At 45.6% G+C, this 21,956-nt stretch overlaps 1 protein-coding gene across 1 annotated transcript in view; it reads left to right on the top strand.

The window, feature by feature from the left end:
- The window catches only part of CTBP2 (C-terminal binding protein 2), a 129,954-nt gene that overhangs the window by 43,827 nt on the left and 64,171 nt on the right, over positions 1-21,956 (top strand). The gene's annotated exons all lie outside the window — the stretch shown is intronic.

Below are 21,956 nucleotides of genomic sequence, written 5' to 3'. Positions count from 1 at the left end.
AGAACGTGAGGCTGGAGAAAAGCTCTGAGAGGAAGAAATAATTGAAATGTGGAGGCAAAGGAGAAGTGTTTGCTAAAAGGCTGGGGGTTAGGTACAGGTGTAGGGCGAGCCAGGAGGAAAAGATGAGTGCATCAGAAAGGGATGTTCCTAATGCCTCCACAGAGCACACCCTGGGATCCAGCCTGAGGTGCTACCTGTGCTACAAGGAGAAATTTAGGTTGAATTTAAAAGAAAACTTCTATTCAACTGAAGAATAAAGTTTCTCAAACTTCCCAGCCCAAAGGAGTCAGTCAGTGAGGTCCCTTTCAACTGCTGACACTTGGGTTCCTGTTGGGCATTTTCCTTGGGAGAGTGAGACCTTCATGATATTTTAGCTGCAAATCAGTGTTTTTGTGGTGGATCTGTAAACTCAGTGATTTTGATAATCAGCTCTGGGTTATTCTCTCGGGCTTGGTGGGGTGCATCTGTGTGTGCTGCAGCAGATAGATAGCCAGGGATAAATGACCCCTGTCCCCATCTCCCAGTGAGGGTGGCAGCTCCCAATGGTCCGTTGCTTCAGCACATGGATGTAGGGTTTAGATCAAAGTTCCTGCCAAAGCCTGGGAGGTGCACTCACTTTCCCAGGATGGAAAATAAACATCTGGGTTCAACAAAACTGCAGCAGGAGTGCTCTGCTCAGCTCTCGGGAGGGCAAGGCAATGATGTTCTCCTTGAGTGGTGCTTTCAAGGCTTGACTTTGCCCTCTGGTGCAAAGGTGGCTTTGGAGAGGCCATGTGCAAAGGGTATCCTGCTATAAATTCCTCTTCTGGAGGTGGTGGTGGGACTGGTGTGTGCTGCCCAGAGGAGGGGAAGCAGTGGGATGTGTTCCTGCCATTGGAAAGGAAACTCTCAGAGCTGGCAGCCAGGGTGGAAGGAAAAAAAAAAAAAGGAAGAAAAGTCATCCCCATTTCAGGTTGTGGTATTTTGACTCTGGTAAAATATTAAGCTAAGAAATCTAATGGGAAAATGTAAAAATGTAAGTTTATGATTGTTCCAGAGAATACGAAGAAAAGACAAAAGGCCTGGGAGAGTAATACCACAGTGTTTTCATTCTTTTAATGATAGCTGGCTGTTTTTTTAAGTGCTTGGGGATAAAGGACTTATTGTAGTGGTCTGATTTCAAAGTACTCCTAGAGCCCAAGTGTAACAGTTACAGGCAGTGCTCATTTTCTGACATCCCATATTCTTGAGTGCATTACCAGCTATTCCCCATCCTATTTCTTGCATCCAGCTTTTTAAGTAATGGGCCAAATAATGATTGCAGATGCTATAATCAACATTTTTTTGTTAATGATTTAGAGCTCCATTTGCAAAATGATTAGTTCTGCAGAGCTCTGTGGTACAATACAAGAGAAATACTCTCCTGGCTTTTTATGGTCACAAGTTAATTGAAACTACAGAGCCTGGAGGGTACAAGAGAGTCTAAGGGTGAGCCTGGGGGCCTCAGCCCCAGGACTGTTGTAGCCTGAAATTAATGAAAGGACCTTAAATATCAGATGTAGACCTGGGTAGCAGTGCACATGGATGTTTGGGAGGACCTGCTTGCCTCTCAGTGGTAGCTGCTGCCTGTTAAAGTTGGGCTGTGCCCTTCAATCATCTTCCTTGCAGCATTCTGTAGGCTCCTTGCAGCATTCTGTAGGTTCCTTGCAGCATTCTGTAGGTTCCTTGCAGCTTTTCTGTAGGTTCCCAGGTGACTTGTGACGCATGGAGTAATAGCTGAGTTCTTGGGGCATTGGGGGGAAATACAGGGAAACTATCCTGGTTTCTTACAGTGGCAAATGCAAAGAATGCTCCTGACAAACCCACCTGAGGGACAGATGTACCTGGGAGCTTTAAAAAAACACTTGAAAGAAAAAAAAAAAAATTCTCTTGAGTACTCCCTGCATGACCAGAAGAGTGGCTGGGTGCAAAGCAGGTGGGTTCTGTTGCTGTTGCAGCTCCTGGCCCCCCCAGCCAGGCCTGGTGAGGTCCCTCACTCTGTTGTGGGGTTTTTTGGTCTGTTTTTTCTTTTTTTTTTTTTCCCTCTTTTGTGTGTTTTTGCTCATGAGCAGAAAGGTCTTGATTCGTGCTTGGCACACCCTGGCTCAGTGGCAGATGCCAGATGCTGCCGGAATACAAAGAAATAATGAAAGTAACCCAAAATGTGTGAGCCTGCAGTAGGTGTGATGGGGGTGAGGCTTTGTCTGCCTTTCTCTGGCTTTTCTGACTCCATCCACTCTGCCTTCAGCTTCACTCTCAGCTTCTCCTTTCTTCTCCTATTTTCTTCTCCTGGCATAAATCCCTTTTGTCTTTCTTTTCTGCCTTTTGCCATATTCTTACTGCCCACTCATGATGCAATGACACAGTGGGGGAGTTTTGTTCCCTATGACACCTTGGAGAACTTGACTTTTTCTGGTAACCAGAGCTCTATTTCCCTTCAATCCTGGCACCTCCGGTACCCCCAGTGCCATCTCAGCAGCAGATGTTTCATTTATGGAAATTCAGAGTGTTTCCTCCTTCCTTCTCTAAACACAGGGCTGCGTGCTGGTGTCATTGCAGAAGTGATAACTGCACCCAGTACCTCTTTGAAAAAGGTTGAATTGCTTGAGTTCTTCATTGTGACTCAGGAGTTTTATTTCCTCCTCACACTCCAGGCAGTTTCTGTACTTCTGGAGGCCACTGGAGCTTTATAAGTGCAGCCAAAAGTGTTTCAAATAGTCATTGCTAGGCAGAGAGATGCCATCAATCTCCTGTGCCATTATTCTATCCAGAAAGTTGGATTTTTATATCCATTTTCATATTTAAGGGGAAATTACTGGCGAGCAGCCACATCCCGTAAGGCACAGAGCAGTAACATGTTCATAAAGGTTTATATGAGTGTAATGGTATTACCTGTTGGGATGGGGTATTTTTCAACAAATCAAGAACTGCTGGCAACCAAATGGTTTCTGAAGAGAGCCTTTTCTTGTTGACTGGTCTGATTTTATTCTTTGATTCCCAAGCCTGTCTCTAGTCTAGCTCTAATAATGGTCAGATCTTCTTAATTGGAATCTTGTAAGCTTCAATTACTATCTTGACCAGTAATATTTTGGGATATATGTGTATATGTGTATATATACACATATATATGTGTGTCTGTCCACATATATATATATATTAATGGGGGGGAAGAAGTAAGAAAACCCCCAGAAAATAATAGTGTAAGGGAAGTCTGCAGCATATTGAATGAATTTCCTTTTCCACTTCTGCATCAGCTAACCAAATAACCAATTTGTTAAGGGCTCTGCTACTTCCTTCAATCACTTCCTCACAATACACTTTTTACATTTTATTTCCTGGTTTTTTCCATTGCAATTCCTTACATCCACTGCAGGTCTCTCTGTTTTGGTGCCAACAGTAACATCCCCACTGAGGGAGGGCAGGGTGTGATTCTTCACCTCCCAGCATCTCCAGGCCACCTGCTGCTACAGGGGTTGTCAGCAAGGGCCCTGACTTGAAAGACACCAAGCTCTTTGGTGAGCAACCTTTGGTGTTTCACTTGCCTGGTCAGAGAATCACAGAATCCCAGTCTGGGTTGGGTTGGAAGGGACCTTAAAGTTCATCCATCCAGTGCCACCCCCCTGCCATGGTCAGGGACACCTCCCACAGCCCAGGGTGCTCCAAGCCCCATCCAACCTGGGCTGAGACACTGCCAGGGATGGGGCAGCCACAGCTTCTCTGGGTAACCTGGCACAGGGGCTCAGCACCCTCACACCAAAGAATTTCTTCCTTCTGGCCAATCTAAATCTCCCCTTTTCCACCTTGCCCTTGTCAGAAGTCCCAAGCTCTTGTCCCAAGTCCCTCCTCAGCTTTCCTGGAGCCCCTTCAGGCACTGGAAGGTGCTCTAAGGTCTATCTGCACCTTTCTCATCTCCAGGCTGAACCCCAGCTCTCAGCCTGGTTCCAGAGCTGCTCCAGCCCTTCCAGCATCTCCATGGCTTCCTCTGGACTTGCTCCAGCAGCTCCATCTTCTGCTTGTGATGGGGGCTCCAGAACTGGACAATTCCCAGGGACCTGAACTGAGGATCTGGCTGGTGCTGCCTCTTTGGATCATTGGCTCTGCCTGATGGGTAGCAGCAGGAATTACAGCCATTTCCAGCAGTTTATCAAAGTGTTTCTGAGAGCCCTGGATCAGGAGTTATCACCACAGATTGGTTGAGAGGAGGAGGAAGGGGTGTCCGTGGTCTGTGCAGGATTAATGCATCACCACAAATGAGGCTTTGGTTCTTTCCCTCTCCTGCCACATCATGTGTTCTTTTGGTACAGCACCAGGTCACTAAGTGCAATGTGGCTTTTTCCTCTGTTCAGTGTATTTTGTGGGTTTCTGGTTTTGTTGAGGAAATTGATTCTGGATATTCTGCCAGGGATGGTTTTTTCCAGAGAAATTAAGGAAACAGAGACAAAAAAAAAAACAACTCCTCATTTCTGGGTAAAATGTTGAGTGGTTCCTTGTAGATACACAACCCTCTAGGAAAAACTGTAAGGAAAATAAAGATGTGTAATCTGAGACTTCACAAGCAGAAGTTAAAGAGAGCTTCCAGTGTACTCTGATGGATAGGGGAGGAAGTGCATCAGTTCAATTGCAGTATTGTGTGGAGCTTAATAAATATTTTATTATCACAGACTATCATTTAGTTACTAAATAGCACGGGGCAGACCCTGCTCTCAGATGCTGTCCACACATTTGCAAATCCATCAACATAACCTGAGTTTGGTTCTGCAGCCCAGGACAGTATTTGGGTCAGAAACTCCAATGTCTGCACATCAAATCTTTGAGCCCCACATAAGCAAAGCCTGGCACTGCAGCAGTGTGTGAGTGAGTGAGGGCAGCACTTGTTCTGGTTCTAATGGTATTTCTGGTTTGATCATAAAAATACTTTGGCCTAAGGCTGGAATTTGATAAACAGGGTGAATTAGAATGTTTCAATGGATTGTATGTATTTGGAAATAGAGTGCAGCCTTGGCTATCCCAAGGAGAGGAGTGATAGTGAGTGCTTAGGAGGTTGAGCTGAATAGGCACAGTCACAAAAATCTTTGGTCTTTTTAGAGGATCTGCAGTCTTTTAAAACCATCTTCTAGAACTGTAGGTGTTTCTAGGTGTCAGGAGTTTTGTACAATGTCCACAGGTTGGAAACCAAACTCAAGCCAATGCCAAAGAATTGGGAGATGAGTGGGGCTGAGTGGTTGGGAACCAGGTGTGGTGTGGATGCTTCAGCTGAAGCAGTTTCATAGCAGATTTAGTGGAGGAGAAAAAATAACTTGGGCAACTTTTTACTATTTGGGGGTGAGGGGGGTTGTGTGTTCAGTGTGATGCAAGGAAGCCAGGAACCTGGTGAGAAAGTGGAGAGAGAGCAGGAGTGAAAACAAGCAGCAGAGTTCGCATGATGCTTTGTGCTAATGGTCTGTGAGCTCTCTGAGCAGCTACCAGGGTAACTTTTGCTGTCTGGATTTCCTGCTGTCATACAGAAATGGTGGCAAATTCATCATGCTGGAGGGTAATGCCAATATTAAACTGAGACTTAAGTAAATTATTTTGATTGGAATGGAAAAGAAAATGTTCCCTGCTTTAAGGTAAGTTTTAATTTAGTCTAATTGCACAGCAATGCAATCGGTGTTTGGTTAATCCTGAGAGGTAGAAATCCAGAAGTCAGGCAAGAGGCATGTCCTCACCTAGAGACATGGGGAGTGCTTTATGGGTTGGCAAAGAGATGTGAAATTCCTTGCTTTGCAGGTTTACATTTGAGCAACTCTTTGTGTCCTTTCACGTGCTTTTCCCTCTGGGACTTTTTCAGGGCCGTGCTTAGTACAGAACCCCTTGGACACCCGTGAGTTATGGGATAATAATTCCGTGTCAGATGCTGTGAGAATGAAGCTTATTTTACAAGAATTCCCTTTGATGGAAGTAGGGCCCCTAATTCAAACTTGTGGACGTTTTAAGAGACATATCCATGCACAATAATAAACTCCAGGGAGAACAATTTGCATAGAAAAGCCAGGAAACAGCTGGGCTTCCAGACAGCTGAGGTTTTAGGGTTGTTTTCTGGGGGTAGAGGAGTAGAGTCAAGCAAAGGAATTTTTAATCTGGGCAGCTTTTGAGAATTTTGCTTAATATTGTAGATGTTGGAATAGTTTTTAACAACACAGCTGTGTGCTAGCTCCTGAGACCAGGTAATTTTACCTAATATTAATATTAAGGTGTTTGTTCTTTGTTATTATCAGCTATCAGCAATGGCAAGAGGCACTTATTAGTCTGGCTCATCTATGTATTTGCTCTGACTTAAAATTCTTTCCTGTGGATACAATTCAGCCCAATCAATGCCAACAAAATTATTTTGAAAGCAGATTAGATTAAAAATCTCATCCCTTGCTGAGCTTCCCACTGGCATGTGAGACGATCCTTAGAGAATTAAGATTTGTGTCAGGGACAGAAATGCTCACAGGAGCCTCTTGTTGGCTTTCTTCTCTTTCAATATTTGACACAAGTGCCTGGCCAGGCTGAAGGCACTCGGTGCTGTGTACTTCTGGAGGTTGATGACTAACACCAGAGCAGGAAAAAAAAGGATCTGAGAAGTAATTATCTGCACAAGGTGGTTCCTAAGTGTTTTTATTTCAGATCATGTTGCTGGTGACTTAGGGCTTTCCTAGAAAGGAGGTCAGGACTGTTTGGGGTGGGAAGGGAGTGTAGGCTGAATCATTTCCAAACCCCAGCTGGCTGAGGACTCTGTTGGGAGTACCTCATGTTTGGTTTGGTTTGGTTTTTGTGGAACTGGGATACCATTTGATGATGATTTAAGCCCAATCCTTGCCCTCGCAGGGCTGGTAATGTGTTTGGAGCTGGGGAGCAGAGGGGATGGTGTGGGCAGCCCTGGATCAGGGATGAATTTATTCCCTGGGTTGCTCCCTAAAGTGCAGTGGAGGCAGAACAGCTTCACCCCCACTTTCTTCCCCCACCTTGAAACATCAGCCCCAGTTTGTAGGGGCCATGCACACACACTCGTGGGTTGATGAAGCTGTAATGAAGGTGAAGGGTTCAGCTCCCAGTGCCTGTAAATGGGTCCTTGCTTCCCTTTGGTAGATTGTGGTAGAATTGTTGATATTCACCCTGCATGCTGTAGGAAGCCCTGGCCACCACGAGCAGCTTCTCTGCAGTGCTGGAACAAGTTCTGGTTATTCACTGTGAATAACTCCAGGACCTGAACCTCAGCATCCTACCTGGGGTTTGCCACGTTGTGTAGAAGGCAGTGGGTGCAGATTTGTGACCAATAAATGGAAAGGCTCAGCCTTCCTCAGCCCTGCCTGTGATCAATCCATTTTTTAACAGCTAAGGGTAAGTCCCAAGGCTGGAAAACCATTCAGCTGCCAGAGCACTGTGGTTCCAGATGGTTTAGGGTGATAATTTTGTAAAGGTGTGTTGGGGTCATTTGGTATCCTGGCCATTTCATGTATGTATGGTAGCAAATAATAGAATGGAAAAGGAGCAAAACTGTGACTTTGGAAATGAAGTTTGGGAGCCTCCCATTGTTACTGCTTTTACTGGTTTTATTTAAAACAGGAGTCACTTTTTTAATAGATTTATTGCCCCAGCCTAGCTTAAAAGGGAAGGAGGATGGGACAATCAACAGTGATTTATTCCTTTAATGCATTTTAAATAAGTAGACCCCCAAGAACAAAGCAACTGTGCATAATGACATTACACTGGTCACAAAACTGGGGCTGTTCCTGCTGCAGGCTGATTATTTAACACCTGGTGAGCATAAGTGAAGGCACTGCTGGGGCTGGAAGCTGTGACTTATTCTGGTTCCTAAAGAAAACTATTCTCTGGTAGCACCTTCTCTCAGTTTCTGAAAGCTAAGAAACATTTTTTGCCACATCTGGTGAAGGAGATTCTCGTGATGTTCTGTTTCAGTTCAGGTGCAGAGGGGTTTTGCCAAGTGTTGTGTGAAGGTTGGGTCCTCTTCTCCTGCCTCCTGCTCCCAGCATGAGTATGGGGAGCAGGAGCCTGGAAGAGGAAGGACCAAGGGGTTTTCCCTGGCTCACCCTGCCAGGGAAGGAGGTGCTGGGGCTCAAAGGCCTTTCCTCATCATTCATAGACTGCTCTGTTTGCAGGAGGGCAAGGCCAGGACTTCTGCACCAAGGTTTTCACACATCTGTAGGGTTGTGGGATCCATCCCTCTGCCCTTCTTCTCCCTCTCTTCTCCAGAGGAGAAGCTGTGTGCATGGAGCTCCTTACCAGATTGCAACCTCCTAAATTAAAGCAAGCAAAATCGATGGGAATATTACATTTGCCTACAACGACCTGCTGCTAATTTCTGTGGTTTTTTCACAATTGTGTTTTCCTGGGTTTGTTTAGGTTTTTTTTTTCATTTTTATCACTTCCCTGCTGCTGACTAAAGGAGCTACACAACAGGGGAAAGTGTGACTAACTCACTGCCTGCACGAGGGAAAGAGTGAGACTGCCTCTACACATACTGGTGATAAATACACAGAATAAACAGAATGCAAGAGTGGAGAAAAACAGATTTTTTTCTTACAAGCTCTTCTTTTTTTTTTTTTAGGGCAATGTTATTCATTTCTTCCAGCAAGTATAGGTTGAAACAACTTCCACGGCAAGTTTTCTTGCAGGAGAAGCAGTATCAGCTTGCAATCTGTACTTCCTTCTGAAATTGCTTTTAACATCTCTTGTTGCAAGTTGTAAGAAAGGCCAAAAAAAGGTTTTTCCTCTCTTTTTTTGTTTTTTTAGCATCTCCTTTTCTTTGACAGCAAGTCATGCAGCTGCGATTTTTCTCTTTCTCCCATGTGTTCAGGTCCTGTGTCAGCTTGGCAGGTATTTCCTGTATCACTTGGGAGGGGAAACATTTAATCAACAGGAAAAGGGCAGGGGGACTCTGGTCTCAAAACCAGCTTCAACTTGGGTCAAAATGGAGTGGATTCCAGATGAGAGCATCCCTTTAATTAAACACCATCATCCCGGTGATTTAAAGCCCGCTGAAATCAATGGAAAGATGCCACGGACTGCAAAGGGCTCTGGAGCAGGTCCAGTCTCCTTTTGTGGTATGGAAATGATGCTTCAAGCATTTAAGAGGCTGAATCAGAAGGATGATGAGTGACCTGCTCTTGGATTAGGTCAGCAGCAGGGAAGAAATTGAGGTTTGAGCTCATCCCTCACCGACTCGGGCAGCGTTTTCCCTTCATGAAGTGTTGCAGCAGAGCAGCTTTTATATTTTTTCCTCCCATGTATCCCAGGGTGGCTTTGGAGAGGAAAGGGAAATCTATTCTGCATGTAAACACAGTATTGCCATGTTTGTTTAATGTCTTTGTTTACTTTGAAAGTTGGTCCCCTCCTAATGAATTTATAAAACCTACGTTATCCATAAAACTGTCGCTGGTGCAAAATTTAGTAATAACTCAGGTCATGTATTTAAACCACCAGTGAGTTTGCTTTATCCTTGAGCTGATAAATTGTACAGCTTCGTTTGGTAGGAATCAGCAGTTTTATGTGGCAATTAATTTTAAAGGCAACAAGGAGCCAAAGGATTACGTTTTCACCCTTGGTTTTTTCCCGTGCCTGGGAATATCCTCATGTTTAAAGTTGAGGATTTGGACCTGGGAAGCAGTGTGTGCACAGAGGGAATATTGCTTCAGAGGCCTTAAGGCCACACTGCCCTAGCTCACAATCCAACCTGCCAGTTGGACCATTTGGGGGATTTCTCATCTCTTAAAATACATGTCAGAAAGATGGCAGGTGGCACAAAACCCCACATCTGTCTCCAGGATCTTTCTTGATCTGTCCCCTCTCTTCTACATGAACTTTCTGGTTTTAAGTGGCCAACATCAGGAATGATGCAAAACCCATGAACTTGGGGCCAGAGGCAAGGAGGTTCATGTTTCTGAAGTGATTCTGGTTGTTTGTTTTCCCCTTTCTTGTCTCTGATAGACAGCTTAGAAAGGTCCCATTTGTACAGTTGGCTGCAAGCCTATAATCATGTAGGGTCAGATCTGAAAATGCCTCAGTTCTAATCTTAGCTCCTGCTACCAGATTTACATAGTGGTAGCAGGTCACTTTACTTCATAATTTATGCTTGTAACACTGACTGCATCCTCAGCAGTGTGCAAAAAGCACTGGAGTTCCCCCAAAGCTTAGATTTGTCTTCCAGCAATAAAAAATACCAAGGGAGGTAATTTGAAGGGAGTTAATTTATGGTGCTGCTAAGTGACATCCACAATTTCATTTCTGCATCTGAGGGAAGCTGGGCTGCAAGGTGTGTTTGGGTGTTGGCAGCCAAAACCCCATGGGCATCATTGGACCCGTGGGGTAAATGAGTTTTATTCTTTTGATGCATCCTTTGTGCATCCAAGAGTCAAGAGGTCTGTTAGGTAAGGCCAGGACCCTAAAGGATGGGCAGAGGTGGTACCTGTGGCTCCACAGCCATGAATTTTGGGTGTTGTTCTCCCATCTGTGACCTTGGAGTTGATGGTGGCTCCATGAGTGGGTCTGAGTTTCAAACATCATTTGTGTGATGACTCTGTCAGATTCTAAAGTGGAGTGATGGCCTTGAAATGAGGTTGGGGAAAATTATGAGCCAGGGTGTGAGCTTGACAGAAATTTCATTTTATCTGATATTTATTCTGCTGTTTGGGGTAGCCTGGAGTTACTGGTCTGTAAAATGAGGTCACAACCAGGAAAGAAAGTTGGGGAGCTTCAGCTTTAGAGCTTGAGTTGAAATTAATTATTTGTATACCTTAGGGGGTTGCATTGGTTTTTCAACAAGACAGCTGGGTTAGAAAAACAGCCCAAATTCATTGTGAAACGTGGTGTGTGGTGGCCAGCTCCTGAACCTTGTGCTCACTTGGTGTGCTACCAACCAGAAATTCCAAATTGGCTGCTTGCAACGGGCCCTGCAGTCACCCAGATATTTCATCATGTTAATGCAAAACATCCCCGTGGCTCTGGAAGTTCCAGGGCCATGGAGCAGTTTGTTGGAGCTGAAGTTGGAAAAGTTGGTCTGGCTGAGCTTGCATTGTACCCACAGATGTGTAGGCAGCAGAAATGTGGATGCAAAAGGAGGGCTGGCCTGGCTGAAACCAGCTTGAGAAGAAAATGCCTCCCCAAAGTGGACCTGGATACGAACAATATAATACCAAAGGTGTCAGCTTTGTGTCTTCAGTGGAAAATAATCTCTTCATTTTTCTAGAATTACAATGCCTCTTAAATAATACCCTGTGAAAAGCTGACTACTTCTCAAACACCAATAATTCCCACATTGCAAAAACAAATAGCTGTGTTTTCATGCACAAGAGCTGTGGACTGCCAGGAAAACAAAGAACAGATAAACCAGCAGAGCCAGGTGTGTGTTTGTGCTTTTCAAGGGGAATTTCTCTTTCTTTAGGCCCTCCTTTCTTGAGAGCTCCCTCTCATCTCTTCTTTCTACCAGTAAGCTCTCTGATCTCCCCACCAACCTCCTCACTCTTCTGATTCAGTACTGCAGAGGATTATTTTTGAGGTGGATGTTTATATGCAGGCCATGCTCATAAAATGAGTCATTTATGTATTGGTTCGGGTCATGAAGTGTTGACTCTGGACATGTATTTGTTTTTCTTCTTGTTGCTTCCTTCTGAAAAAGTCCCAAATACCTAAAGGTGTTCTGCTTAGGTCTCAAGTGCTAAATCATTTTCAGATCTCTGTGTTTTGGGGGATATTGAGGTTGGAGGAGCAGATGCAGCCCTTCCTCACCATCCATGCCCAAGAGATGATGCTGGTTGCTAGGGCTCCTCCAGCTGCAGCCTCAGCATTTGGAGGAGAAATTTCTCTTTCCCTCATTTTTATGGTTTGACTTGTGTCTTTATGAAGAGTATGTCCTCAGTTCCAAGGAAGGAAAAAAAAAATTGCAGGAAAGTGGGGTTTCAGTATGCTTCCTGCATCTCAGGGAGCCCGGCTCTGTGTTAGCTGCTGATAAGGGGGTCTTTAAACCCACAGGTTTGAAAAGCCAGCATGTGGTTAAGCACCAGGGAAAATAGATGCCTTTTCTGCCTCCAAAGCAGCTTATTCCCTGGCAAAGTCTGTGCCATTTTAGGGCAGCCAATAATTTTTGGCTCTAGGGAAGAAATTCCCCCCAGCTCGGGGCTGATTTGGGTATACAGAGCAGCTCCTGGACCAGCAGACTCCTGTGCAGGGCAGAGGTGTGAAGAAGTGCTGACACTGCTGTGCATCCCAGCTCACAGCTTCCACAATCCTGGAGCCAGTGCTCCAGAGGGTCAAGCAGGACAGGATTCTGCTCCACTGGTACCTGGGAGGTGGATGAAATGAGATGGAGGCTGCATCAGGAAATTTGGATGGGTTCCTTCAGCTGGTTTCTTCTGTTCGTGCTGCTGGGAATGGTGGAGAATGCAAGAAGTTGTTTTTCATCCTTTTAGGTGTAGTGGAAGTTTGGTCCCCAGGAAGGACCCAGGAGAGTGTCCATAGCTTGGTGCTTGGAATGATCCCTGATGCTGCATGCAGAGCCAAGGTGGACACTTTAAGGCACAAAGCACTCTCAATGTCCTGCAATATGGCCTTGGCCAGAAGCAAAGCTCTTCAGCAGCTGCTCTAGGTGCAGCCTCAGCATTTGGAGGAGAAATTTCTTTTCCCCTCATTTTTATGGTTTGACTTGTGTCTTTATGAAGGGTATGTTCTGAGTTCCAAGGAAGGAAAAAAAATAGCAGGAAAGTGGGGTTTCAGCATGCTTCCTGCTGACCATTCCAAAGACATATTATCCCATCACAGGTCCCATCCAGCCTGCAAGACCTGATGGCACTCCTGGTGCTCATCTCCAGGCTTGGTTGGTTCTCTGTGCTTCAAAATGCCGAAGCTTCTGTATTCCTTTCTCCTCCTCTCCATCTCTCTTCCCCTCATTCCCCAGTTTCACAGCCTACTCCTGTGAGCTTTGTATTTTTCGGGAACTGAAGGAGTCATTCATCTCCCAGGTTCCTTGGGTGGCACTGTGAGAAGGTGGTGGGTGCAGGTGTTTGTGCTCAGAAGTCACCGAGCTCCTGCAGGCTTGCAGCAGGGCCACGTTCACAGCAGTATTCTACCAACCCCATCCTGCCAGACCATTCTTCCCTGCTAGCACTTCAGATGGTGTCTCCAAGGGTTGGCAGACACGGCACAACTCTGCTGCAGGCTGCCCCAAAGCACTGATTGTGTTTGCCTGCTCCCTAGCAACTTTCTGTGCTGCTTCAATTACAAAGGACTCGGGGAAAAAAACCGCGCTCCATCTGGTTTTCCAACCCCAGATGCGACCACCCCAAAGAGTGATCTAATTCTTCTGTATTTAGACTTGAAAACTTCTCACCAGTTGGTGGTGCAGGAAATCAAATGAGAGTCCTTAAGAGCAATAAGATCCACATGCTGGCCTAATTGCACATGGAGCTAGACTGCTGCTCCTGCTCCAGTGTATTTGCAACGCTGCTGTCAAAGGAGCATTGTTAGGCAAGGGAGAAACCCACAAATCTTAATTGGAGTAATAATTTAATGTGGCCCAATAATTAGCTATTCATGGTTGGAGCCCCTTCACGTCTGGTGTGGTGTGGGGAGAAGGCAGGCAGGACTCATGAATAGCCTTGGTCTGTAGAGCAAGGTCTGTAGAAAGGGCTCGCATCTTGACCTGCTTTGCAGTACTGTCCTTTTAGTCTAAATTAGATCATCCAAAAATGTTTGGTTTGTTTTAATTTTTTTTTTTTAGGTTTTTTTAAGTTTGTTTTTTTGTTTTTTGTAACTAAGACAAAAGAAAAGCTGGTGCTTTCCAGCTCTGCAGGCTGACTCAGGAGGGCAGTGTGCTTGGTGGGGTCTGGAGGACCAGAGAGCTCTGCGTGGTGGGATGGAAAGGAAGGTATTGAGTGAGAGGGAAATGCCACACAACCTCAATGGAAATCTGGAGTGTAAAATTTCCTTGTTCTGCCAAAGGTGCCGTCCCGTAATTCTCAGTTAAGAACTTTTTTGTCTACAGGGGCTCAGAGCTGTGTCATTTATAGCCTGTCCTTAGCTGCTGGTGGCCCCTCCTGCCCGCCCAACCACGCATGTTCCTACGCCTGAAGAGCCTCCCGTGCCAGGCAGCCACTGGAAACTGAAAACTTCAGGCTGAGTTTTAATGAGAAAGTGAGAGATCGTCCTTAAATCTTCCTGCTGTTTATTCGATCCACGCCGGGGGTGTTTTCTGTTGGGGTTTCCTGTGGGAGCCCCCGGGGCCTCTCACGGGAAGAGTGGCCGGGCCCGTTGCCATCAGCCTTCTCCTGCAGGCCCAGCAAAAAAAAAAACCCCAGAACAACAAAACAAACAACAAAAACAACAACCAAAAAAATAAAACCAAAAAACAAACAAACAAAAACGAACCAAACCAAAAGAAACAAAAAAAAACCCCACAACCCCTTTGGGGACCCACGTTTTGTCAACAAACCAAGCGGGCGCTATTTTAAGCTGCTCCGTACCTAACGCTTCCTGTTTTTCAGAAGAAACTTCTTGGGTTTTTCACTTTTATGTTGACAGATTTATTTTAAGGGCTTGTTCCTGAGGTGGCACGAAGGTTCTTTTCTTTTTTTTTTTTCCCTTCACCCCCTTCCCACTAACCCATGAAGTGTGGCGGGGTGGTAGTCCGTGAGGAGAAGGGAGGGTTCCCAGGGGTGACAGGGAGGGGACAGCCACCCTCAGCCCTTTCCTGAGGACACTTGAGGGGTTCCTGGGTTGAAGGTGGGCAGCTGGTGGGATGGCTGCCGTGGGGCTCTCACCATTCTATGAATGCTGCTCAGCTAAGCTGAGCCATGTGTGGTTCTCTTTCGAGGAGCGGTGGCCTAACCAGTAAGGACAAAGTAAATAGCATTCATTTCCTGCTGACCTTTTAACATGAACAGATGTTTTCTTTTACAAGTACCGTAGGCCACTTTGGTCCCTGACCTCATCAAGTGGGCTGCTGCCACTTTCAGACTCAGCAGTCTATAAAACTGCTTTTTTAACCTGTTTTGCTCGGTTTGTAGAAGTGGGTCCTGTGTCTTGGTCAGGACCTGTGTGCCTTTAATGTTTCTGACTTTCTTTTCTCTGGATGAACCAACCACTTCCTCCTCATTTCTGTCCTCCGTGGAGGATGGCAGATGTTTCCTCTGATGGCCCTATCAGGCAGCCCAAGGGAAATGAGTTTCCCTTTATAATATTTTCCCTAGCACTCCTCACTCAGGTTGGGCTTGCAACTTGGATCCCTGTTCCTGGTGGCTGAGCAGAATGAAGGGGGCCTCAGGGTCACCTCCAAGATCAAACAGAATAAGGTTGGCAGTGCTGGAGCTGAGGTTTCCAGCAGTGTGGTTCCTCTTCAGTGCTCACTGTGAGGTTAGAGCCATCCTAGTGCCTCCTTCTCTGCTGCCCCATGGGTCTTGGCCATGCCCAAGTGAGTCAAAGTGATCTCAGCTCCCTCCCAGGCTGCTCCACTTGGAGATCACCTGGGTGTTGGTTTTTTTTTGTTGTTGTTGTTTTGGGTTTTTTTACCACCAGAACAAGCTCTGGAGTGAGATGATGGAGGAGAGAAATGTGGAGGCAATCTGTTGAGCATGGCATGAATTCATTGGAGACCTTGGTGCAGGGGTAAAGAGCCTTTTTCAGTAGTTGACTTTGAGTTGTCTCCACTGGTGGCATCAAGGAGGGAGAGGTGCCTGCATGTCTGGGGTGCAAAAAGCACAACTGTGGTCCTATGCGAAGTGCTCTAGGTGGCCCTGCTCTGGCAGGGGGGGTTGGACTAGATGATCTTTCGAGGTCCCTTCCAACCCCTAGGATTCTGTGATTCTGTGATTCTGTGTGATTCGAGGAGCAGTGTATCTGCTGTGCTGCAAGGCATTTGGAGAGAAAATCCTTTGGTTTTCTCTCAGCTTCAGGTGGAGGACATTGGAGCTGCAAATAAACACCAGTATGATTTTTAGTCATTGAGTTCAGCCATCTGGAAGGAGAAGTGTGTTAATTTAAAGCTTGTGCTATTACCTTTATAGACTCGATACCATGCTGTGAATGTAGGTTGATAGAGATGCCCAGGTTGTTACTGGTTGGATTTGTGTCCTTTCCCCAAAGAGATATTTTTCTTGTGTATTTGTTCTTTCTTTTTACTCTCCATATATATTTACAGGCATATGTTCACAAGTTTTACTCCATGTGTAGTGATTTCTATCCAGAGCAGTGGATCTGTGCAGGACAAATAAAGGGGAAAAAAGCCCTTTTGTGGATCAGGTTACCCTCTTTTTCCTGTTCAATTAAAAGGAGAAGTATGCAAAAAACTTAAAAATTCCCGAGTATTACCCAAACATTACCATTTTTATGGTTTCAAGTTTAGAGAAAATGACTCACAGGCATTTTCAATAAAGGATCATCCAAAATAGAGTGGAGTGTGACTCACGTGAACAAAGCAAGACACGAGAAAGGCAACAAAAAAAGCCTTTAACCTGATACTCTTCCCCGTGAGTATTGTGTGGAGCTGAGATTTCCCCTCTGCCCTGGCAGTGAGGAGTAACATGCAGGGAAGGAGCAGCCATGGATGTTGCTGAGCAGTCTCAGCTCAGCTTCTGGGACACTTGGGATGTGGTGGGAATGGTGCACGGTGTGTGCTGCCCCTGCTCTGCTGCTGCACATCCCCTGCCAGCTCCCATGCACTCTGGTGTGCAAGTTACTTGCTGACATTTGGCACTTTGGTTGGACAAACTGATTACATCCCAAACATCCCCACCTGAGTGGTAGGAGTCCTGTCCATTGTGTTTATTAACTTTTTTTTATTGGTCAGAGTAATTAGACAATGTCTCAACATTGTAGGCAACCTCAAGGATGAAACCTTGGAGGCTGCAGTGCAAGGAGATGAGTAGCTGGGCACCTTTTGCACACACACCTGGCTTTCACTCACTGGCACCTGGACCTGAGTGTGTGTCCAGTATTGCACTGGTCTATGCTGGATTTTGAGGTCAATGTGACAAAAAGGATGTCCCACCTGCAGCAGTGTGCTGCTTGTAAGGACTTTGAGCAGGGAGCCAGCTTCTTTGGCTCTACCTGAAAGCAAGGAGTGTTCACAAAGCATGCCTGTAACACAACCCTTGTGAGAAGAGCATTAACAAATGGCCAGATAATCTAGTTTGCCTTTTCCACGGTGTTTTCCTTTGCCCTGAGCTGGCAGTCAGCTTTTCCCAGGTTTAACCTTGCATAGATTTTTATCTTGTGAGTCTGTGGAGACGGCTGCTGGTTGTGGAAAACATCACTGTCTTACCGAGTGGATTACTGGGCAAAATCAATTTTATTTGGTACATTCACATGCTGAAAGGCAGCATAATAGTGTCTGCTTGGCTTCCACACCAACCAAGGGGAAGTGCTTCCATGTGTGTTGGAGACCCTACAGGAATCTGAGAGCCTTGTGGACCAAATTCATCACCGGGGCAATTTGGATTTCAACTGAGTGACCAGGACCTGCAGAAATGCCTTAGGTATAGAGCCTGATGTATATTTTGTGGCTGTCTTTATTTGAGTGCTAAAGATGCCCTGGGAGCAATGAGAGCAGAGACCTTCCCCATGCTCCATGTGGCTTCTTTGGTTGATATATGGTGTTTTCCCTCCTTTCTGTCAAAGTGTCCTCTCTCCCAGAGATAATGCAATTGTTATGCAGTGCCGTGCAAATACTCCTCTGTATTTCTATGTCTTTTCTATTTAATTACACTGTATAAATGTCCATGGTAAATTTGATAAGTTGGGTGAAGGATATTGATTTTTCGAGTCACTCTTGTGCAGGGCTCCTCGTAGTAGTGGCAGCCGTTCCCCAGGCCTATTTTCTGAGGAGGTTTTGAAGGTTCAGAATTTAAGTAGCTAAAGGATAACAAACGAATTTCTTTCCCTGAGCTCCCAGTTGAGCTGCTGATTGCAGGGCTTAAAGCTGTAGAGAAAACAGTAGTTTGGGCTGCTTTTTTTTTTTTTTTTTTAAGTATCAGACTCGTGTTCTGGAGGTGGGAAGGGAAATGGAGATAGGAGTAGATCCATTGCCTTCATTCTTGCAAATAAAACCTGCTACAGGCTCTGGGGGAAAAAAAATGGGAGAGGGATGCTCTGGGGGTCAGGTGAGGTCTTGGGGAGGACCTTGGGCTTGCAGCTGGGCAGAGACCCCCACCTCACCCCCCATCACCCTGCAGCTGGTGGTAGGGCAGGAGGAGCAGGGTGCAGGAGGCAGGGAGGAGGAGGAGGAGAAGGAGGAGGGGGAATTTGCAGGGTCAAAACAGGAGGACCAATGGTCTATTTTTAACTGCAGTTTTGAATGTGAAGTGTCACCAATGTTAAAAAAAGCTCCTGGTAAATAGTGGGGAAGATGCACACGATAGTGGAAAGCCAGCTGCAGCTTTTTGAACCGTTCGCTGCTGTTTGTCAGGAGGCTCTGAACACTTGGTTAGTGTGAATGTTTTAATTTTCCTTTTCTCAGCCCGAGAGCTCCCCACACGAGGGACTTTCTTTAAACCGTGCTTAACTTTCAGCCTTTTAGGATTATTTTTGTTCTTCAAGAGGAAAAGAAGGAAGAAACGTAGATATTTGTGCACTTCCCATTTGTGTTCATTTTCTCTGCATCCTCCTGAAACAGAATGGTTTTGTTTCCTTTTGTTTGGTGCTGAAAATTGGACCCTGATTTTTTTTTTTTTTTTTTTTTTTTTTTTTTTTTTTTTTTTTTTTTTCTGGAGAATTTCCATGTGTTTCTCCTACAGGATTTTACCCTTGATCTATAATGCAGGTCCGTGGGAGTTCTTGCTAAAAGTTTACATCCCACCAGGCATGTCAGTGTAAATCCTTATTTTCAGTAGCAAATTGCTGTCTGCAAATGTCACCTCTCGGAGCCAGTCGGTTTGAGTGGGAAGGGAGGCAGTGTCCCCACACCACAGGGCCCCAAACCTCTTGGCCATCTCCCTAGGATTTGGGAACCCAGGGATTCAGGGTGTTTGCTCCCTTGCTGCAGGAGGCTGGAGCCATTGGGGTCTGTCGTGTCGGTGATCCGTGGGATAATGCATCCCCAAGTAGTGGCTGCTTCTGTCTTTTGTGTCACTGATCTGTGCATTAAAGAGACCCCGAGTAGGTGTTGCTACAATAAACCATAGCAGCTCTATAGGAGCCGTCACAGTTCATTGCATCAATAATCTGTGTATTAAGGCATCCAGAGCAGGCCTGGGCACACAATGGTCTGTTATGGCTCCAGATGAGCCTCTATAAATTTAGGTCAATAACCTGAGTGTCGTTAAATCCCAAAATAGCCTTGCTACAGCGAGCTGGCAAGGCTCTTAAAAGAAAGATGTGTAGATTATGCAAACCTGTGGTGGTTGCAGAGGATCCTCTGACTTGCTAAAGGTCAGCGGCGAGAGAATTATTTCATCTTATTTATTACTGTTATCTAAACCTCTCTCTGCTCACTTGGCTCCCTCCTTCCCTCTCCTTTCACTCCTCTGGAAATTAAACGGCGTGAGCGATGCTGGAAGGGGTGAGACACAGAGGGAGGGACAGGGATGGAGGAGTGGGGAGGAGGCACTGTTTGGCAGGTGAGCTGTTCCAGAGCCATCCCATGTCCCTTTCCCGGGGTATTTCATGGGAACACTCACACATTTCCATCCTTGATGTCTTTTTGCATGTGGGGGAGCCCCATGTGCAGGAGGCTCTCCCTTGCTTCCTCCCCAAGCCACCCTCCATCCTCATCCCTGACTCAATTTTTTGATCCAAGCCTTCCTTGGTCCTTGATGCCACAGCAGGGCTGAGCTCTCCTCCTCTCCATCCTTTTGAACACCCAGATCCTTCCTTCATTTCTCATTTCCCTCAGACAAGGCCCTTTTGTAGGTAGGTGGTGGGGAGAGGAATGCCCCCAGCACCGGCGGGGGGACGGGTTTCATTGTGGGTGTTCGCCTGAATGGAGACGTAGCCTTGAACTCTTGAACTCTTTTCTTTCTTTCCTCCCTATTTTCCCCCCTGCTTTTTTTTTCCTTCCTCTCTTTCTCTCTCTATTTTTTTCTCTTTCTTTTTTTTTCTCTTTTTTTTTTCCTTTCTTTTTTTTCCTTCTCTTTTTCTTTCTCTTTTTCTTCTCTTATTTTTCTCTTTTTTTCTTCCTTTTTTTTTTCCTTTTTTTCTCATTTTTCTTTCTCTTTTTTCTTCTTTTTTTTTTCCTTTTTTTTTTTTTTTTTTTTTTTTTTTTTTTTTTTTGTGTAGTAAAGCTGCCATGTGCTGAAAACAAACAGGGCTCACTCCGATGGAAAGAGGTTGTATAGTGGGAAAGGAACTGGGACCACAAGAAAAGGGGTTTTCCAGGCTTCCACTCTGAGACTTTCCATCTGAGGTTTCGTCAGCAGCCAGGCAGCGAAAGAGGAATTAGCTGAGCTGTTAAAGGTATTACATGTGTTTCCCCCTTCAGAGACTTGTTAGAACATATTTTCTTCCGTGATAGTAATAAGTGTTACAAACAAAACAGAGTTTTCCCCTTTGAATATTCCTTTACACAGTGCATTAAAAAAAAAAAAAAAAGTACATTTAGCAACATAAATAGCTTCAGGCTGTTTTATTTCATGTTGCTAAATAAGTCAATGCAGATAAGGACTTTTTTATGTAAGAGTGGCTTGTAAATATAAGCACGAGGATAAGGGCTCTGAAGATTTCCTGGAGATTGAAAACTGTCACTGTTCCTTTTCCTTTCCTGGGCAGAGCTGCCAGGACAGGTCTGGGAAATTTGACAGAAAAAAAAAAAGCCAAAACATGGGATATCTGTGATACAATGAGAAGCACAGGGAGGGTGTTCCAGATGGGAAGATTTGGTGTGGGGCTGAGTCTCCTGGTCTGCTGAACAACTAAACCCATCCACCAGCTGGGAATGGTGGTGCCAGGCAGTGCTCAGGATTCCTTCTCTGGTTCCTTCCTGGGGCATGAAGGTGTGGGGCAAGATTTAATTTAACTGTCTAATCCTGATGATGGGATAATGAAGGGAGAAACTTTGGTTGTATGTCCTGTAGGTCTTACAGGTGGGCTGTGCTGGCAGGGGTGAGGGTGCCATCATGGTCTTGGTTTTTGGTGTTTGCAGGTGTTTGCAGCACCTGCTTTCAGCTTGGGTTACAGGGTAGGCTCATCTAGCTGCTTCTTTTATTATTCCTTTTGTTTAGGAGCTATCCAGAGCCAAGGGCTTGCAAGGGTCACAAAGCCAGGTGGTTTTGGGGTTAGTGTTGGTCTTACAGCCTTGGGACCCTGGGTCCTTGCTAGTGCTGCACATACTGTCCTGTGTCCCATTCAGGAGGAATTTGGGAGTAAGTTGTGAGTAGTGTGGCAGGATGTACTACATCCAGGTGTTTAATCCCATCCTGCAAGGCAGGAGTGCTGGGTGCTGTTGCAGTGCACCTCAAAATGCGGCCACTCACCCAGCTCTGTGCTTTTGGGTGGATCCCAGCGAGAGAGATGTGGGCTGAGTGGGTTGGTGGCAGAGATTTGGGGTGGGAGAAACAAGAGGCTTTCCCAGGGGCATAGGGGGGGTGTGGTGGGAGAGGGGTACAGAGTTTGGGAGGATGTGGCTCTGAGCCACGTGAAGATTCTGGTATGCAAGCTGGTACACAGGAAGTTTGGCCACCCTGATTGCAAACATACATTTATTTGGAGATGTACAGTGAGATATCTGTCTCTTTCCTAATTTGATTTGTGCTTAGATGGAGAGAGGAAAACCACGGAAGCAGGGAAGTGGGTGGCTTTGTGTGGTTTCAGCAGAAGCTGAAAACAATTTAAAGATCACTTCTAGCAGTGTAGTAATGACTAGGAAGGAGACAACTGAAGGTAAGTGGTCATGTCCTACCTCTTGGCAGTGAGGAAGTTGGATTTGCCTCTTTCAGCTCCAGAGGTGGATGAGATCTCTCAAGCTCCAGAGATGG

This window comes from Calypte anna, chromosome 6, assembly GCF_003957555.1.
Source record: "Calypte anna isolate BGI_N300 chromosome 6, bCalAnn1_v1.p, whole genome shotgun sequence".
Lineage (NCBI taxonomy): Eukaryota > Metazoa > Chordata > Aves > Apodiformes > Trochilidae > Calypte > Calypte anna.
Note: the sequence above shows the minus strand (reverse complement) of the source record. Positions and strands in the feature narration are given on the sequence as shown.